The following is a 16,107-nucleotide window of genomic DNA, read 5'->3' on the forward strand; positions in this document are numbered from 1 at the left end:
TATATTTTCGTTGCGAACGGCGCTCCAGGCTTAAACAACAACCGAGTCCATATTTCCATGTTTTCAACCAGAAAAGCTCCAGCAACGAGCTTGCGGCCTCAGCCAAACTGCCATTTATAGTTTCTTCCTCTTTTTATATAGTTCGAAACGACACCAAGGGACTTCCAGGCTCGCGGAAGAAAGAAATAAAGATGTACAGGGATATTTTGCTACCCTAACCAGTGGACCTTCCGAGACATGAATTGCCAGAGAAAAAAGGAGATGAGGAGACACGTTAGCAATTCTATTTTGCCAGACAACGACGAGCAGGGGTCAGTTCAGTGTTAAAGAGTATCAATTCAGCATTAAAGTGTATCAGATCCGCATTACAGTAAGTCAAAGAGTATCAGAGCAGAATTAAAGGCAAAGCAGATTAGAATTAAAGTATATCACATCAGAATTAATGCATCAGTTAAGACAGCCAGTCGGCATAGAGTTACTACAGAAGACAGCTACAAGCCGAACCCTAAAGGCCTACCTCCAGCACTACATCAGTTAGCTGTTTCTATTCTACTTGTAAATTATTATTAGTCATCCTAGATATTATCTCACAGCTGTTATGAGATATCTGTTGTGCATATTTTATTTTATAAATACCCCCTTCATTAGAGTTTTGAGTTGGTTGGTGGTGTGTGGATTTTCTAGACTTTGTTGTAATACTGAATTTTTGGAATAAAGAGCTGTTGGAAATCAAACTGTTGTTTGGCCTACTGGATGAAGAATTGAAGTAGAGGACTTGTCACAGAATTCTTGAATCAACCATTGGATCAATAAGTCCCCTATATCTTTTGTTTTACAATTTTCTCATTTATTATATCATCTGTGTTTCATAATCTGAATGGTAAAAAAAAGGTTAATTTAGAATTTGCTTCACTTCACTCTGTTTTCAGTCTTTATTATTCTTTGTGTTTTCTTCAGAATTAGCATAAGCAGTGAAATCTTAATTGCTCATGTTTCCTGATTCTTTCATGTGTTTATTTGCCAAGGAATTCTTAACTGCTCCTTAGCAGTAATCATCCATTTTCCCTCTTTCAATATGTTGAAGGATTCTTAACTTCCCTTCACCCATTTGAGCCCATTCCATCTGTTTCCAGTCTCTATTTCTTCCCTATTTGACTACCTTTCTTTGTGAAGCCATCCTCTGTTAAGAAACCAAATCCAGAAAGCCTTTTTTCTTTGACTCCATCATGCCCAATGGACTGAATTCCTCAGTTTTACCTCTTTGTTCTATTGAATCTCACCACCCAAACTCAAACAAAACCCTTGAACTTCATAACTAGCCTAATATCTTCTAAAAGCAAAGCTAAATCATAAAGAGAGAGCCCTCTCTGGATATAGATTGGCTAGATTCTGTATCTAAAATCTTGGTCTGTGGTTACCTCGGCAGTATTTCCTTTCTTACAACTTTTGGGAAAAACCTTGAGTGATAACACCACCAATAGCTTTTGAAATAAATTTTCAACAATTAGGGCATAATATAGCATTAACCTAGTTGCAACAATTCTAGACATTATACATTTTTCAAGAATTAAACTTCAACAAGTGGCACTTACAAGATGACAGTATGATATATCCATCCACAAATCAAGAGATAGCTCCAAGAAAATTGAATTTCAGCTCCAAATATCGAAATGCATCCATGGCATTTAGTAGCTAATCCAAGGAAAAAGTTCGATTTTCCAAGAACGCCAAAATTCTCAAGTGTTTTGATGATACAATATAAATGAAGTTTTGTTTTATTTATATGAGACTTAGTAGGTCAAATTATTATCTCAAGGACCCTAACATTATAAAAATGTTCAAAATACAAGCCTTGGTCACAAGCCGACGAAGTAGCTTTAACAAATTATGAGATAAACATCCAACTTCTAGCTGCATTGATGACATCATGTTGAAGTAGGGTCAGTGGAGGGCCACATTGAGTCCTCTTGGTACTAACATGTGTGAGAGGGCTCCATAAATCATGAACAAGGGGATGACTCCTTACTCTCCATACAAGTCATCATTTGGGGCCGCAAATTGATTTTGGGGCACGAAAATTTGTCTCATGGGTCTCTTGATGATATAATAGCCTGTGATGCTCCAATACTAATGGCTATGACAATGGTCCTTGTTAGTTTTTGGTAGCATTGAAAGTGCTCTAGCCTTGAAAATTGGTGAAGAGGCTAAGGCACATGAGTTCTAAAGAACCTAGAAACCGTTTGGTGAAATTCCAGCCAGATTGTATTTTATTAAAATAATTAATATTTTTAATGGAGTTCCTAAGTCTAAACTTACGAAAATTAAAATATTAATGAGTATTAATCAAAATATGGGTGAGAATGATCTAGAAGGCGGATCAAGTCATATTTTAATCTCAGCCGTTGATTAGAAACTTAATCTCGGTCATTGAAGACTCAACAGGAAAGTATAAAATGGAGGCTTGGGGTTCATTTGGAAAGACACATAGAGATATTGAGGAAATTGATTTTCTGAGGTGAGAAGTTCTAAGGAGGAAAATCGATTGGGGAGATCTTGCAACTGAGGGGCAGAGAGATTCCGAAAGGAGTTTTTGGAGAATACTAATAGAGAGGCAGAGAGAGCTTGCAGAGAGTCAGCGTAGTAGCCGAGAGAGCTGATGCAGAAATGCTGCCTGTGAAATAGAATCTAGAACCGTCGGAATAGTCGAAACTGTCGGGAACTGCCAGAATCGTCGGGAGAGCTGACATAGAGGGCAAAGAAGGTGAAGCAGGGCCTACATAAGGCTAGTGCAGAAATAGTTGGGGTTAGCCAGTCTTGTGCCAGATTAACCAGAATTCTGCCAGGTGAAGAGAAGTAAAACTCTCTCTAATTTTCTGCCTGTATTTTTCTCTGTAAAGGATTGCTAGATGAGCATCCTAGATTTGTATTCAGATATTTCTCCTACATAATAATAAACCCTTAGAGTTGCTACATCGGTTTTCCCGCATTGGGTTTTTCGGGGACTCTTGTGTCCAAAAATAAGTGTGTCCTATGTATCTTGTTCTATGCTCTATTTTCTGTTTCATGAGATCAATTATTTAATTAGTGTAGGCTGCAGAAATAATTTGCTTCAGTATTCATAATAATAACTTGATGAATGTAATTTAAAAATCAAGCAGGTGAGGTAGATTCAAATTTGTTATAGTAGGGGTTCCTAGAGTCTAGGAATTTTCACATGGTATGAGAGTGTTGATTTTGAAACAGGAAGAGCAGATCAAGTGCTATGCAGTGAGGCCGAAAGTTGCATTTGGCAGCAATTCAAATCCCCTTGAAGGGATTGCGTAGTCCTTTCCGGGAAGCAGATCCGAGGAAATCTCTCTTTGAGTGAGACAATAGAGAGGTACGATTTCCAGTTCGTGAGTTTGCAGAGGCAGAGGGAGTGACGTAGAGCCTCAGCACAATTCTTGAAGGGCATAGTTTCTATCGGGGCAGAAATCATTGGAAATGAATGAAGACACATAGAAGGGGAATTTTCTCCTCAAAGAAATTTCCACCAAAAAGTTCAAATTTCTCACTTGCTGAGCAGCTGAGCATTGCTAAGCAGTGACTAGAGGAGTCAGTTCGACAATTGGGTGAGATGGCATCACATGGGCTCAAATATTAGGACAAGCTGGAAGGAGCTTCCAACTATGTCATATGGAAGACCAGAATCTTAGTTGTTCTGGAGGAATATGATCTCGAGGCCTACGTCAATAGTGTTGTGGCCATTCCTGTTGACAACGATCAAAAGAATAAGTACAATGATGAGCAGGGGAAGGCAAAGAGGCTCATTCTCAATGGAGTTCGAGATCATGTGGTCTCACACTTGCAAGGCAAGGATACAACCCGAGAGATGTGGGAAGCCTTGTCTTTTCTATATGAAGGCTCTTCTGAACAACAGAAGATGTATTTAGAGCAGAAGTTGCAGTGGACTTTGATGCAGAAAGGAGAAGGGGTGAACCTCTATCTTCAACGTCTTTAGGACACTAGAAACTAGCTTGCTGTAGTGGGGTCCACTCCTCAGCCAACCGCGATGGTGAGGATGGCCCTGAATGGAGTCTCGGATGAATGGAAAGTTTTTGTCATCATATTGGGCAGGGAGAGCTGATGCAGAAAAATTTCCTGTCATGCAGAATCCAGAACTGTTGGAACAATCGAAATTGTCAGGAACTGCCGAAACTGTTGGAATAGGTGGGAGAGCTAATGCAAAGGCAACATAGTAGCTGGGAGAGCTGATGTAGAAAAGTTGTTTGTCACGCAGAATTCAGAAACTGCTGAAATAGCCAGAATTGCCGAAACTGTCGAAACAACAGCAAGAGATGACACAGAGGGTAGAGAAGGTGATGCAGGGCCTATGTAGGGCCAACGCAGAAATAGCCGGGGTTAGCCAGTCTTGTGCTGGATCAGCCAGAATTCTACCGAATGAGGTGAGATAAAACTCACTCAAATTTTCTGCCAGTATTTTTCTCTATAAAGGATTGGTATATGATCATCCTAGATTTGTATTCAGATATTTCTCCTGCATAATAATAAACCCTCAAAGTTGCTGCACCAATTTTACCGCATTGGGTTTTTCCGGGCACTATTGTGTCCAAAAATAAGTGTCATATGTATCTTGATTTTCTATGTTTAATGTTTCATGAGATAAAATATTTAATTACTGTAGTCCGCAGAAGTAATTTGTTTCAGTATTTAGAAGAAAAAACTTGATGAATGTAATTTAAAAATCAAGTAGGTGAAGTAGATTCAGATTTGTCGTAGTAGGGGTTCCTAGTGTCTAGGAATTTTCATAGTCCTTTCCCTCCCATGTCTCAAGGGAGGAGACAAACCACCTATGGGCTTGGATTAACTACCATATAATGCTAAGCCAATCAGAGCACAATGGTTCAAGCACATCATCTCGTGAATAATGTGGGGCAATGAGCAAAATGTTGAAGGTGTTGAGGGTGCCCATGTCATGGAATGATGCTTTACACATGATGGGAGTCCCACGACTCTCAATGTTTCACCCAGGAGTGTCAATATGATCCTATTGTGTACATGGGCCCTACTTAAGTTGCCCAACCCATGATGAAACCACCTACCAATTACATATTTTATCCAATGCACATGCTCACAATTCGGTACAATAATTCATTGGTACATCTAAACAAACCAAACTTTTTTATCAAGGGCACATTGAGACTTCATAGTGGGATTCCTTTCCACATTTAGTGTTACCTCCTTAGGTAGGAGTTGGTAATAAAAAACCCTATTAGGTGTTTGCAATCCCTAAGGGGAAAGACAGGTCCCTGATACATCCTTTAATTGATAGGTGTCACGTGAGTGATGATGAATGGATGGGGACATGGGGGTACCAAGGCCAAATGCCATGGGTTCAAGGATGGCAATGATGATTATTTGGGTGTATAGATGTAGGAGGGAGCAATCGTGGATACATGAGTTACCCTATCATTTGTTTTGCCACCCTTCTTTATGTTCCTTTTTCCTTTTCTTGATATTTCTTTGTATTATTGGTCGCGGCTCGAGGAAATGAGAGGTTGTTGTGTAAGATATAAGTAGTTATTAACTCCTTAAGGTGGGGGAGTTCATCACTCACTAGGGGTTGGGACATGCATGGGTTCCTCAATGATTTGGGGGTACTCATGGCGCCCTCGGAACTAGGGTGATGGCCATAATAAGCAGTATATCTCATGCTCATATTTTGTTCATGTGCTATATTAAATGTCCCGACCATCTTTTGAATTTTATAATGTTTTATTTATTTATTTATTTTTATTTATTTATTTTCTTGCTTGTGTCCATGATAATATTTAAATATTATTTTAACTACATCAACATCCGAGGAAACATTTACATGCTCGATCCAGACATGTGGACAAGGGGAGGGGGTGTGGCAACGCCTTGTGAACCTAGAGAAGGAATGTGAATAAATAGGGGTTGTGATGTCTGGAGGGGAGTGGAAAACGTGGATGGGGAATATGGGATCACACTACCAAATTCAAGGTTTCCCTAGTAATGCCCTTCCCAAAGCCATAGGGAATAGGGGAGATGCCACGAGACTAGGATTGAGGATTAAACCCCCTCCTCCCCCCATTTGAGGAGAGGGAACAAAACTACGGTTAAATCCATTCTATTTTAACAAGTTACTCAAAAATCCATACCCAGGATGCCCAAGGAAAAACAAACATAAGCACCCGATTTCCCACCTTCAAACCTATGTTCTCAAAATATGGGCGATGGGGCATATGGCTGATGTAGGGAGAAAAAGTCAAATGGCTCAATCCCTAGACATCCCTTAGCAAGTGACAAAGATTCCTTTCAAATGGGTTGATCTAGTTAGTTTTTATAGTATGCTTTAGTTATCCACAAATCCCCTTAAGAAATATGTGAAATCAACCAAGAAATATAATTCATGATGAACGCCAAAGATTTCATGAAAATGTTTCACATTATGGAAATCCGATCTCAACAATTCACAATGATCTGCAAACGAGGGATATTTCTATATTTATAGGTTAGGATGTCAACGTCTTTCCTCCTTTTAATTCAAAAAACAAGTGAATTTTCTTCCACAATATGCTTGACGATTAAGTCAAACTACAAGTTATTTCATTACATTACCTAAAACTGAAAATAGGTGAGACATCCCACCAATTAGAGGTTAGATTTGTCAAAAGGAGGTCTGAATTGACCTAAGGGTACAACGTTTCATCAAGAATAGCTTGACATTGCTTGAAAAATTATCTTGAGTTCTTAGGAAGTAAAAAATTCCACTTTGTTTGCACAATCTTGCTTGAATGAGGACGTTGTCCTTTCCAACGACTAGTAGAATGTGGACAACTTCCCTCTGCTTGGTGCAAAGATGATTCAAACAATGCTTTTAGGATCCTTGCTTGATTTTCCCCTAGTCTATGATGTGTCCTTGACTTGCTTTTACATCTTGCTTACTCAACACATTTTCCATGTTACCTCTTTTAACCTCATGCTTGCACCAGGGGAAGTCACCTCGTTTTGAAGGTACCTTGAAGATGAAAATGGGTTAGTCTATGATGCATCCCTGAATTGATTTTACATCTTGCTTACTCAACACATTTTCCTTGTGACCTCCTTTAACCTCATGCCTGCACCAGGGGAAGTTGCCTCGTTTTAAAGGTACCTTAAAGATGCAAATGGGACATTAAAGGGGGCGCTAAGAGTGCCTTGACTTGGATTTGATTACTCTTAACTTGGAGGTCGCAAGATCTCTTTCCATTGCCTTGGAGGATGTAGGTCATTGAATTAGGGAGCTCAAATGCATCACAAACTTTGAGACTTCCATGAAGAATGATGGTCATAGTCAAAGGCGTGTGCATAGATATGGATATGGTTGATTTGGGGAACAAAGATTGCATTGAGATGATGGGAAAGTGAGGGGGAAAGTACAATAAGTGATCACCTTTATAGCACTACTCTAAAATTGTTCCCATAAATCATCAGCGATAGTAGATCCACCTCATGATGTTCGCATATCACCGTAAGAGATAAGAATGTTGCATGATGCTTTCTTTCCGATACTATTTTTCTCTTTTCCTGACCCATCGAATGCTGAATGAAATCCTTTCCTTCTAGTAGTGACCTTTCTTTAGTGGCTTGTGGATTAGACTAGCCTCATAAGATTTCTATAATTAATATGCTCTTCCAAATTGAGTGATGCTCTATTTTTGGGAGGGACCATTGTGAGAGAAACCTAGGCCTTATGTGGTGAAGGTTTCTCAAAAAAATAATAGCACCCCGATTCATACTTTTAATAATGAACCCTTTTTCCTATATCCTCTCTCTCTGTTTTTTTTTCTTGCCCATTTTGCTTGCCCATTTCCTTGGCTACATCACCACTAATGGGTCTCTCTAGGTCATCTTCTCAGGTAGGGCCCGACTTGAGATGGCTTCTTCTTAGATGGGACCAATCATCGTGCCTCTCCATTGCCTATTAAGGACTTTGGTCTTGGTTGTCGCATCCTATAGACTGCAGCTATCGGACCACATATCTAACCAATGCTCCAATGCTTTCTTCCACTTGTCTATTGCATCCCCCAGTTCAACACTAAGATTGTCAACTTTTTGTTCTTTCCTTCACTGTTTGTGCTCTAGAGTTCTCAATTCTCACCTCTTTCCTTTGGTATCTCGAATAATATTGTAACCTCTTACTTCTTGGCTTCAATTATACATCTCTATTGTTGTCCCCACTTGCATATTTGGTTTATTTTTTTGGTCCTGGCTTCAGTAGATTTGATCTATCTTTCCTCCACTAGTTGATCCCTACCTTTGCAAGCTGTCCTTCCTTGTCCTCTTCTCACCTTCACTCGCTTCTCAACCTCATTGAGATTTGTTATTGTTATAGTCTTCTTGTATGTGGCAAGCCATTTAATTTTATGTTGTAGGCTGTGTTATCAGAATCTAGCAGGCCCTAAGGGGGGAAAGGCTATGGGTCAAAGAGGTAAACTAAGTGATAACAATGGGACAATGTCCCACAGTCATAACAACCGGTGTCCCTTGCTCTTTTTTTATTTTTCATGATGTGAGGAGTCCCAGTAGATAAACAATCATCTTTAATTGATGTTCTAGGGTTTGAGGTACTACGTGATGAGGTAGGGATTCTTAGGGGAACCTCAATGTGATAATATGGCACTTCGAAAGGCTTTTATCTCCCTATAAAAAACCTATAAGAAACTTGCACGTGATCTAGGGTTTTTTGAATTATCGTGGTTAAAGGTACTGCCCATATCAAGGCAAGGGGAAGAAAGGGATTCTTATGATTTATTGCAATGAATACTAAGCTCATACAACCCTCGAAGAAGTCACCACAGCAAGGAATTGCAAACTAGGGTTTCCCTTCTATGGCACACCTCGGGCAAGGGTTTTTATGGGTGAAAACACAAGAGATGCTTGTGAAACTTTGAGGTCTTGTAGCTAAGTCCCTATGCTTGAAGCCTATGATCCCAGTATCCACCCTTTCACTTTCTAGAGAATATCGCTCTATGCCCTAACCTAGCCGTCCAATAATAAAGGATTGGAACACTTTGGGAGAAGAAAATATTGAGAAAGAAGGATTTGATCACGAAAAGCAAAATTTTATGTAAGAAAAGCAAGATTTCATCGACTAGAAAAATGCATCAGATGTCATGCTATGAGTAACATGTGCAATTTTCAACAATTAGGGCCTAATATAACATTAATCTAGTTGCAACAATTCCATACATTATACATTTTTCAAGAATAAAAATTCAACAAGAGGCACTTACAAGATGACAATATGATATATCCATCCACAAATCAAGATATAGCTACAAAGAAATCAAATTTCAGCTCCAAATATCAAAATGCATCCATGGAATTTAGTAGCTAATGCAAAGAAAAAGTTTAGATTTGCCAAGAATCCCAAAATTCCCAAGTGTGTTGATGATCCAATATAAATGAAATTGATTTTTATTTATATGAGACCTACTGTTATAGACATATTTGGTCACATAAACCCCAAAATTATATGTCGATGTATTAGGGCTCATCAACCCCTAAAAGAGTTGTTTCATACCCTAAAGAAACTTAGTCATCTGAGTGCATCATTCCCCAAAAGTTCCATCTCAAGAATCATCCAGAAAGTGCCTAAACTGAACCATACTGACTGCTACACTGTCAGGGTGTGATGCATATTGTTTAGGCCTTCTATAGGGTGCAATGGGAGAGGATGGACAAATTTTCGGGATGGTTTGTTAGTTGGTTGCTCATGGAATCTTCTAGAAACATCTCCTGTGCCACTTGTCTCTCTGAATTCGCCCAAAGATGACCAAGGGAATTAGGGAATCATCTCCAATTCCCCTCTCTTGTGGAACCAATTGTAACAAGTGGAATGACACTAATCAATCCCCATGGATGACTCACACCCTTGCAAACATCTATAAAAGGATCTCCCATCCAAGAGATCAAGAGGCTGGAATATTGTGAATTGCAAGGAAGGGCTGATAGTTTGTAATTGAGGAAGGAGCATTGTATTGTTGGTGTGATCTTGCTATTTCATGAGGTGAAGAGGGATTGAAGCTGGGAGGATAATGCTGGATCAGACAACTGGGTTGTAATTCTCCTTTCTATTAATAAAGCTCTTCCAGTTTTCTTCCATATGATTGTGCAATTGTGAATGTTATCATTTGTTCATTATATATCTGATTCTGTAATGTTTATGTTGTAATAGATCATGATGCTTTGACGGTTCTTTGTTGCTGTACTTGTGTAGGTACTCTCCAAGTGTGTTAAGTATGGGGAGGAGTTGCAAGCTCTATCAAAGGGAAGAGAGATCAAGCAAGGGGTTAAGCGAAAGTTCCAGGTTGGTTCCATTATCTTTTTCTTATCTGTTACACATAGAAGGAATCATTGAATTGCTTTAAATTGTTGTTTCTAGGGTAGCTGCTAAACCTAGAGGGCTAGCATTCTTTAGGAATACTAGTTTTCCAATAAACAAATTTTTGACATATAAGTTTGGGGTTGATGTGCCCAAATGTGTCTATAACAGTTTCCCCCTAAATCATGAGGTCATAAATATTCATGTCGGGTGAAATGCTTTATCATGAGGATCTGAAGTTTCAAACTGGAAGGTGACTTGCATAAGTTACAATACAATACATCATCATAATATAATTTTCATGATCTAGCTTAGGGAGGCATTCCCATGCTCAGCTTTATAAATTCATTTCATGTACATAGATCAAATAGTCGTCTGCAGATACAGACTGGTGATTCTTCAGATATAGAGTCATCATCCATGGTTAGGATGGCCATCTGTGTAGAGCCTTTGTACATTTGATGTTTTTATATCCCTGAATATATTGCAGCTCGAATGAATGAAACTAGATCTTGGGTTTTCAAACTCGTTCAATCTTCACTCGATGTACAAGTCAATCCATGTGAAGAGATGTTCTGAAGTCGAACATGGAAAGACATCGCCTGATTACCAGCCAATGATGTGAGCTGTTAACAGACGCGAGAGGAATCACCAATAATGATAATGACCCTCAAGGTACTACAATACAATTCATGTGGTGTGAATATATGATCAGATGTCGAGTCTTTGATTAGATCTTGTAAAATCCCAGTCGAGTCTTTCACTTGATCTCGTAAAAGAACCTTCATTCCATCCACCTGATAGCCATGAGTAGTCTACTTAGGTGAATGTAATGAAGCTTGGGGGGCATGCACTTAATGGTAAAAGTTAAGTTTCCCTGTAGGTTATGTGAAGGGAATCACCCCATTCACCTTTGTCTATCTAGACAAGGCCAAAAAGGTGTTGGATAACCGTCCTGCTTCACCGCAATGACTTCCATTTGGTTACAGGAGACTCTCCCTTTCATCATGCTGGGGGCATGCAAACCATTTTCAAGCATAGTTTTTCATTTCAAGCTTGTGTAAACATGAAACTAAATCCAAGCATAGTTCCCTATGGTTCAAGCTTGTCTAAAATTGAACCCATTTCAATTTTTAAACCTTGTGATTGCCATTCTATCAGTCTTTTCATCAGATGAGCCATGGTTGTTTTCATCCCATTGTCACCATCACTTTGGTCGATCATACGCTTTCACTTGGTTGTTTTAACCATTTTTGAGGAACAGTTGCAGTGAGTGGTCTTATTAGCCAACCTCTTCACATAAATCAACATGTTTTGAGAAGTTCAAACATCACCGGAACTAGTTACTACCTTAGACACCACTCGTTCCTCAAAATAGAGTCCTCTTTAAACCCTTTTCAGACTCGTTAAACATGAAAAGATTGTCGAGTGCTTATCTTTTTCGACTTGTTAAAGTATTAGAAACCTCATCCCTCCTATATTATTTTATCCTTTTTCGGACCTGAGGGATTACTTTACGAAAAAGAACTTATGGAGTTTTCTTTTCGTCCCTTTTCAAACTCTCTAAACATGAAAAAGACTGAGTTATCCTTATCGTTAAACTCATTAAAATAATAGCAACAAACTTGTCCATCTAGACGAGACTGAGTTTCACTGTCGCTAGACTCGTTAAAAAATTAAATAGCGATAGGTTTGCCTGAAGGGCAAATTACTAATCAAGCATATGTTATCCTCCTCAAGATTGACAAAAATAAAGAGGTATTGGTCAGCAATGACTGTGTAATATTCCTAATTAGCCATGGCTAATTGGAATATTCGATTTTTGCTCAATTTTTCCTTCTATAGTTATTAATAAATAAAAAGGTGAGGAAAGGGGGACATAACTCAATTTTAGAATAAAGTCACTCCCTAGTAGCACAACGTTGTAACTTAAAGGGGAGCCCAGGGGGCCAAAGGACCACGTAGAGGAGGGGCCCACGTAGACACTTGGAGGGACTTCGCAGATGGAGAAGAACACATGGCAAGAGGGAAGCTACGTTGGAGGAGGTGGGCCTTAGGGGTTGAGAATGGCCAACGCTATAAAGGAGAGAGGAGCCTCCTCATTTTGGCATTGGATTATGTGTATTTGAGCTAGTCACTTCGACTTAGAGAATGGTGGCTGTTTAGCTTGTTTGTAGCACTGTTTAGTGCAATGAGTGTCTCCGTTTGGAGATCTCACCCTTAGCCCTGGGGGAATTCAAGTGCCTACTCGGGCAAGGTAGTTTTCAGCAGTCTTTTGCAGGAGGATTGATCTTGGGAGTGAGGAGGAACTGAGCATTTTTGGATAACTGCACAACCTTGAGAGAGGGACGTAGTTCTTTTGGTGGGAGTTCTGGATTGAGGTTTCTATAGAAGATTTGAGCTGGGAGATTGAGCAAGGGATCAACCCTTACATATTGGAGGATTTTGGCAGAGTTTCGGGCATAATTTTGGAGGGTTCTATTCAGTGGCAGCACAGAGCCTTGAGGGATTGCGTGGTTCCTCGAGGGGGTGATTTTCAGGGGTCAGCAATTTTAGAAAAGCTTTTTGGGCTTTTCTGGGTTTATTGAGCAGAGGGTGATTCCAGAGTTTCAACATTTTCTGAGGAGGGGAACAACCCCAAATCCTCACTTGATTCCAGCAATAGCAGCAGCACAACAATTCTTCGACAGCTTGGACGCAGTTCAGAGAGGGGCCATTTCCTTGCTATTCTGAGTGTATTTCTTCACTTGCCTTGTGCAAGTCGAGGTGCTATCTTTCTGATCACCTCCTGTACTCTTTCCATTACTCAGTATAATAAAATCGCTTAGCATTTCTCTCTGCATTCCTTGAGTATCTGCTTATATTCCGTGTATACATTATTGTATGGTGCATCACTGTTATTTTTATCTTTCTGGCTACTATATCACATGTGTGTTATCTGGTTAGAGTTTGATTATCTGGTTAGAGATTGATTGGGTTTGAGGGCCCTGAAACGAGATATTACAGTGTTATTAGAGCATAGATCTGGCTCAGCCTATGGAGCTAGCAATCTATGACACCAGGGGAAAAGCCCTACATCTATCACAGAGGTAGGAGATACAGAGACACTGGGCGTAGGTTGGAGAACACCTACGGAGAGGGAGACTGTGTTCGGGTGGTGGACGTAGAACATGAGGAACCTGTGGTGAACGCAGAACAGGAGGAACCTATGGTGGACGCAGAGCGGGAGGATCCAATGGCAGATGAGGACGGGAAGAGATTTGCGGATATGCTCCTCAAATCAATGCAGGATCTGTCGAGGCAGGTCGAGGTGATGGGACAAAGATTCACAGCAGTGGAGGCTAGACAATGTGAGAACCCACGGGTTTTCCAGGTTGGTGAGGTAATAGGTACACCCCACCATTTTCTAGAAAAGGTTGCCACTCAGCGTGATACTACTCAGCAGATGGCCTCACATGCCCCTACACGTTCTACCATGCCCACTTTCCTAAGAGCAGACACGGGGGCCAGAGCCCAATAGGAGGCAGAGCCCGGTCATATGGGTGATTATTTTGCAGAGTACCAGGCCTATGGGCAGGAGTTCAGGGATGCTCTCTCATTCAGAGACTTTGTTCAGCTCTAGTGGGATAGTAGACCTCGCGACCATCATAGAGGACACCGGCATTATCACGATGGAGACATCCACTGCATAGCTAGTAGATTCCACTTGCCTACGTTTGATGGTTCATCAAACAGTTCAGCAAGGTCTTGGGTGGAGAAGCTAGACATTTATTTCTAGCTTAACCAGATGTTGGAGGCAGAGGCCATCAAGGTGGCGACATTACATTTGGATGGTGAGGCCCAGGATTGGTGGTTCCACGGGATGGTTACACTCGGACATTCCACAGTGATGACATATGCCGAGTTCACCAAGAGATTGATGGAGAGGTTTGACCGGAGGGATCCGGAACAACACTTTGTTGAGCTGACGAGGCTCAAAAAGACAGGGAGCCCAAAGATCTACATTGTAGATTTCTTGAGGATTTCAGTGATGGTGCCAGATCTATCCATGGCACAGAGGATCTACATGTTTGTTGAGGGGTTAGCAGAGCCAATTCGGGGTCTAGTCAGGTCCACCAGACCAGCCACACTCCAGGATGCTATCAGCAGGACTCGGGATTTACAGGATGCCTTACCCAGGACCTAGACACCTTACCCCTAGAGACAGGATTTCTAGCCTAAGGGGAAGGACGTGAAGATTCCGCCTCCAAAGGGGAATCCAGGATGAGCATAGATTGATGATGACGCTAGGAGGGAGTTGAAGAAGAAGCGGTTGTGCTTTACCTGTTAGGAGCTGTGGGCACCAGGACATAGATGTGCTGCTGGCAAAGCACACTTTATTGAGGTCTTCTCTGAGAGCAACAGGGAAGAGGATGAGGAGGATGATGTGGAGGCAGGAGATAGTCATGTTGTGCAGGGTCCCTTGCCGCCTCCACCACTAGCAGTAGGTGGTGTAGCTTTTGCACCTACTGGAGGAGTCCTTGTAGCATTACGAGGGGTTCCCAAGTATTTGATGTTGTGCGTACGAGGGACAGTACGTGGCCAACGAGTATCAGTTCTGGTTGACAGTGGGGCAACCCACAACTTCATCAATGCACAGATGGTTGAGAGGAGAGGTATACAGATAGAGAGCTTCGATGGATTTTCAGTTTTGGTCCTAGTTGATCAGACCATGGTGTGTGCTTGTTATGTCCTAGAGTTATTGGTGATGATGGACACCTACACACTGACTGACCACTTTTTCGTGGTCAATATTCCGGACACCAACATAGTACTGGGTGTTCAGCGGCTTATCACTCTAGGGAAGGTCACGATAGATTGGAAGGCCCTAGAGATGGAGTGGGATGATGAGAAGACAGGGAGGCATGAGAAGATACGGGGACAACACACATATCCGCCTCAGACTATTTCAGCTCATCGGATGGAGGCAGTCTTCTGAAAGGGAGACATAGAGTCGGCAGTGGAGCTGTGTGCATCAGAGGTAGGGACTACAGGGCAGACAGTGCACCCAGAGATATAGTCCATCCTTTACCGGCATGCCATAGTATTTGGGGAGATTCCGCTAGGACAGCCACCAGACCGGGGGTTTGAGCACACCACTGAGCTTGAGCAGGGCATACAGGCAGTGATTACTACCCCCTATAGGCATCCCAAGTCCTATCAGGATGAGATTGAGTGGGCCATTTATGAGTTGCTGGCTCTTGGGCACATTCGACCGAGCACGAGTCCTTTTGCTTCTTCCGTGGTGTTGGTGAAGAAGAAGGACGACACATTGAGGATGTGCATTGACTACAGGGCCCTAAACAAGAAGAAACTGAAGAACAGGTACCCCATACCCAGGATCAATGAGTTGATGGATGAGCTGATAGGAGCACGGTTCTTCTCAAAGATTGATTTGAGATCTGGGTACCATCATATTCGCTTGAGGGAACAAGAAATTCCCAAGACCGCCTTTAGGTGTCACTATGGGCACTTTGAGTTTTTGGTGATGCCCTTTGTGCTAACCAACGCCCCAGCTACATTCCAGTCTTGCATGAATCACATCTTTCACAGTCACTTAAGGAAGTTTTTGTTGGTGTTCTTTGATGATATCCTCATTTACAGCAGGACTTGGGAGGAGCATCTCCAACACATTGAGACAGTATTGCGCATCTTGGAGGAGCAGCAGTTCTATGCCA

General features: G+C 41.2%; 1 pseudogene; it reads left to right on the forward strand.

Moving 5' to 3' along the window:
• Positions 1 to 2,453: 2,453 nt before the first annotated feature.
• Positions 2,454 to 16,107, forward strand: part of LOC149144549 (uncharacterized) — a 34,476-nt pseudogene continuing 20,822 nt past the window's right edge.

This window comes from Pinus tabuliformis, chromosome X, assembly GCF_031772625.1.
Source record: "Pinus tabuliformis cultivar Carrire ecotype Pingquan chromosome X, CPIR1, whole genome shotgun sequence".
Lineage (NCBI taxonomy): Eukaryota > Viridiplantae > Streptophyta > Pinopsida > Pinales > Pinaceae > Pinus > Pinus tabuliformis.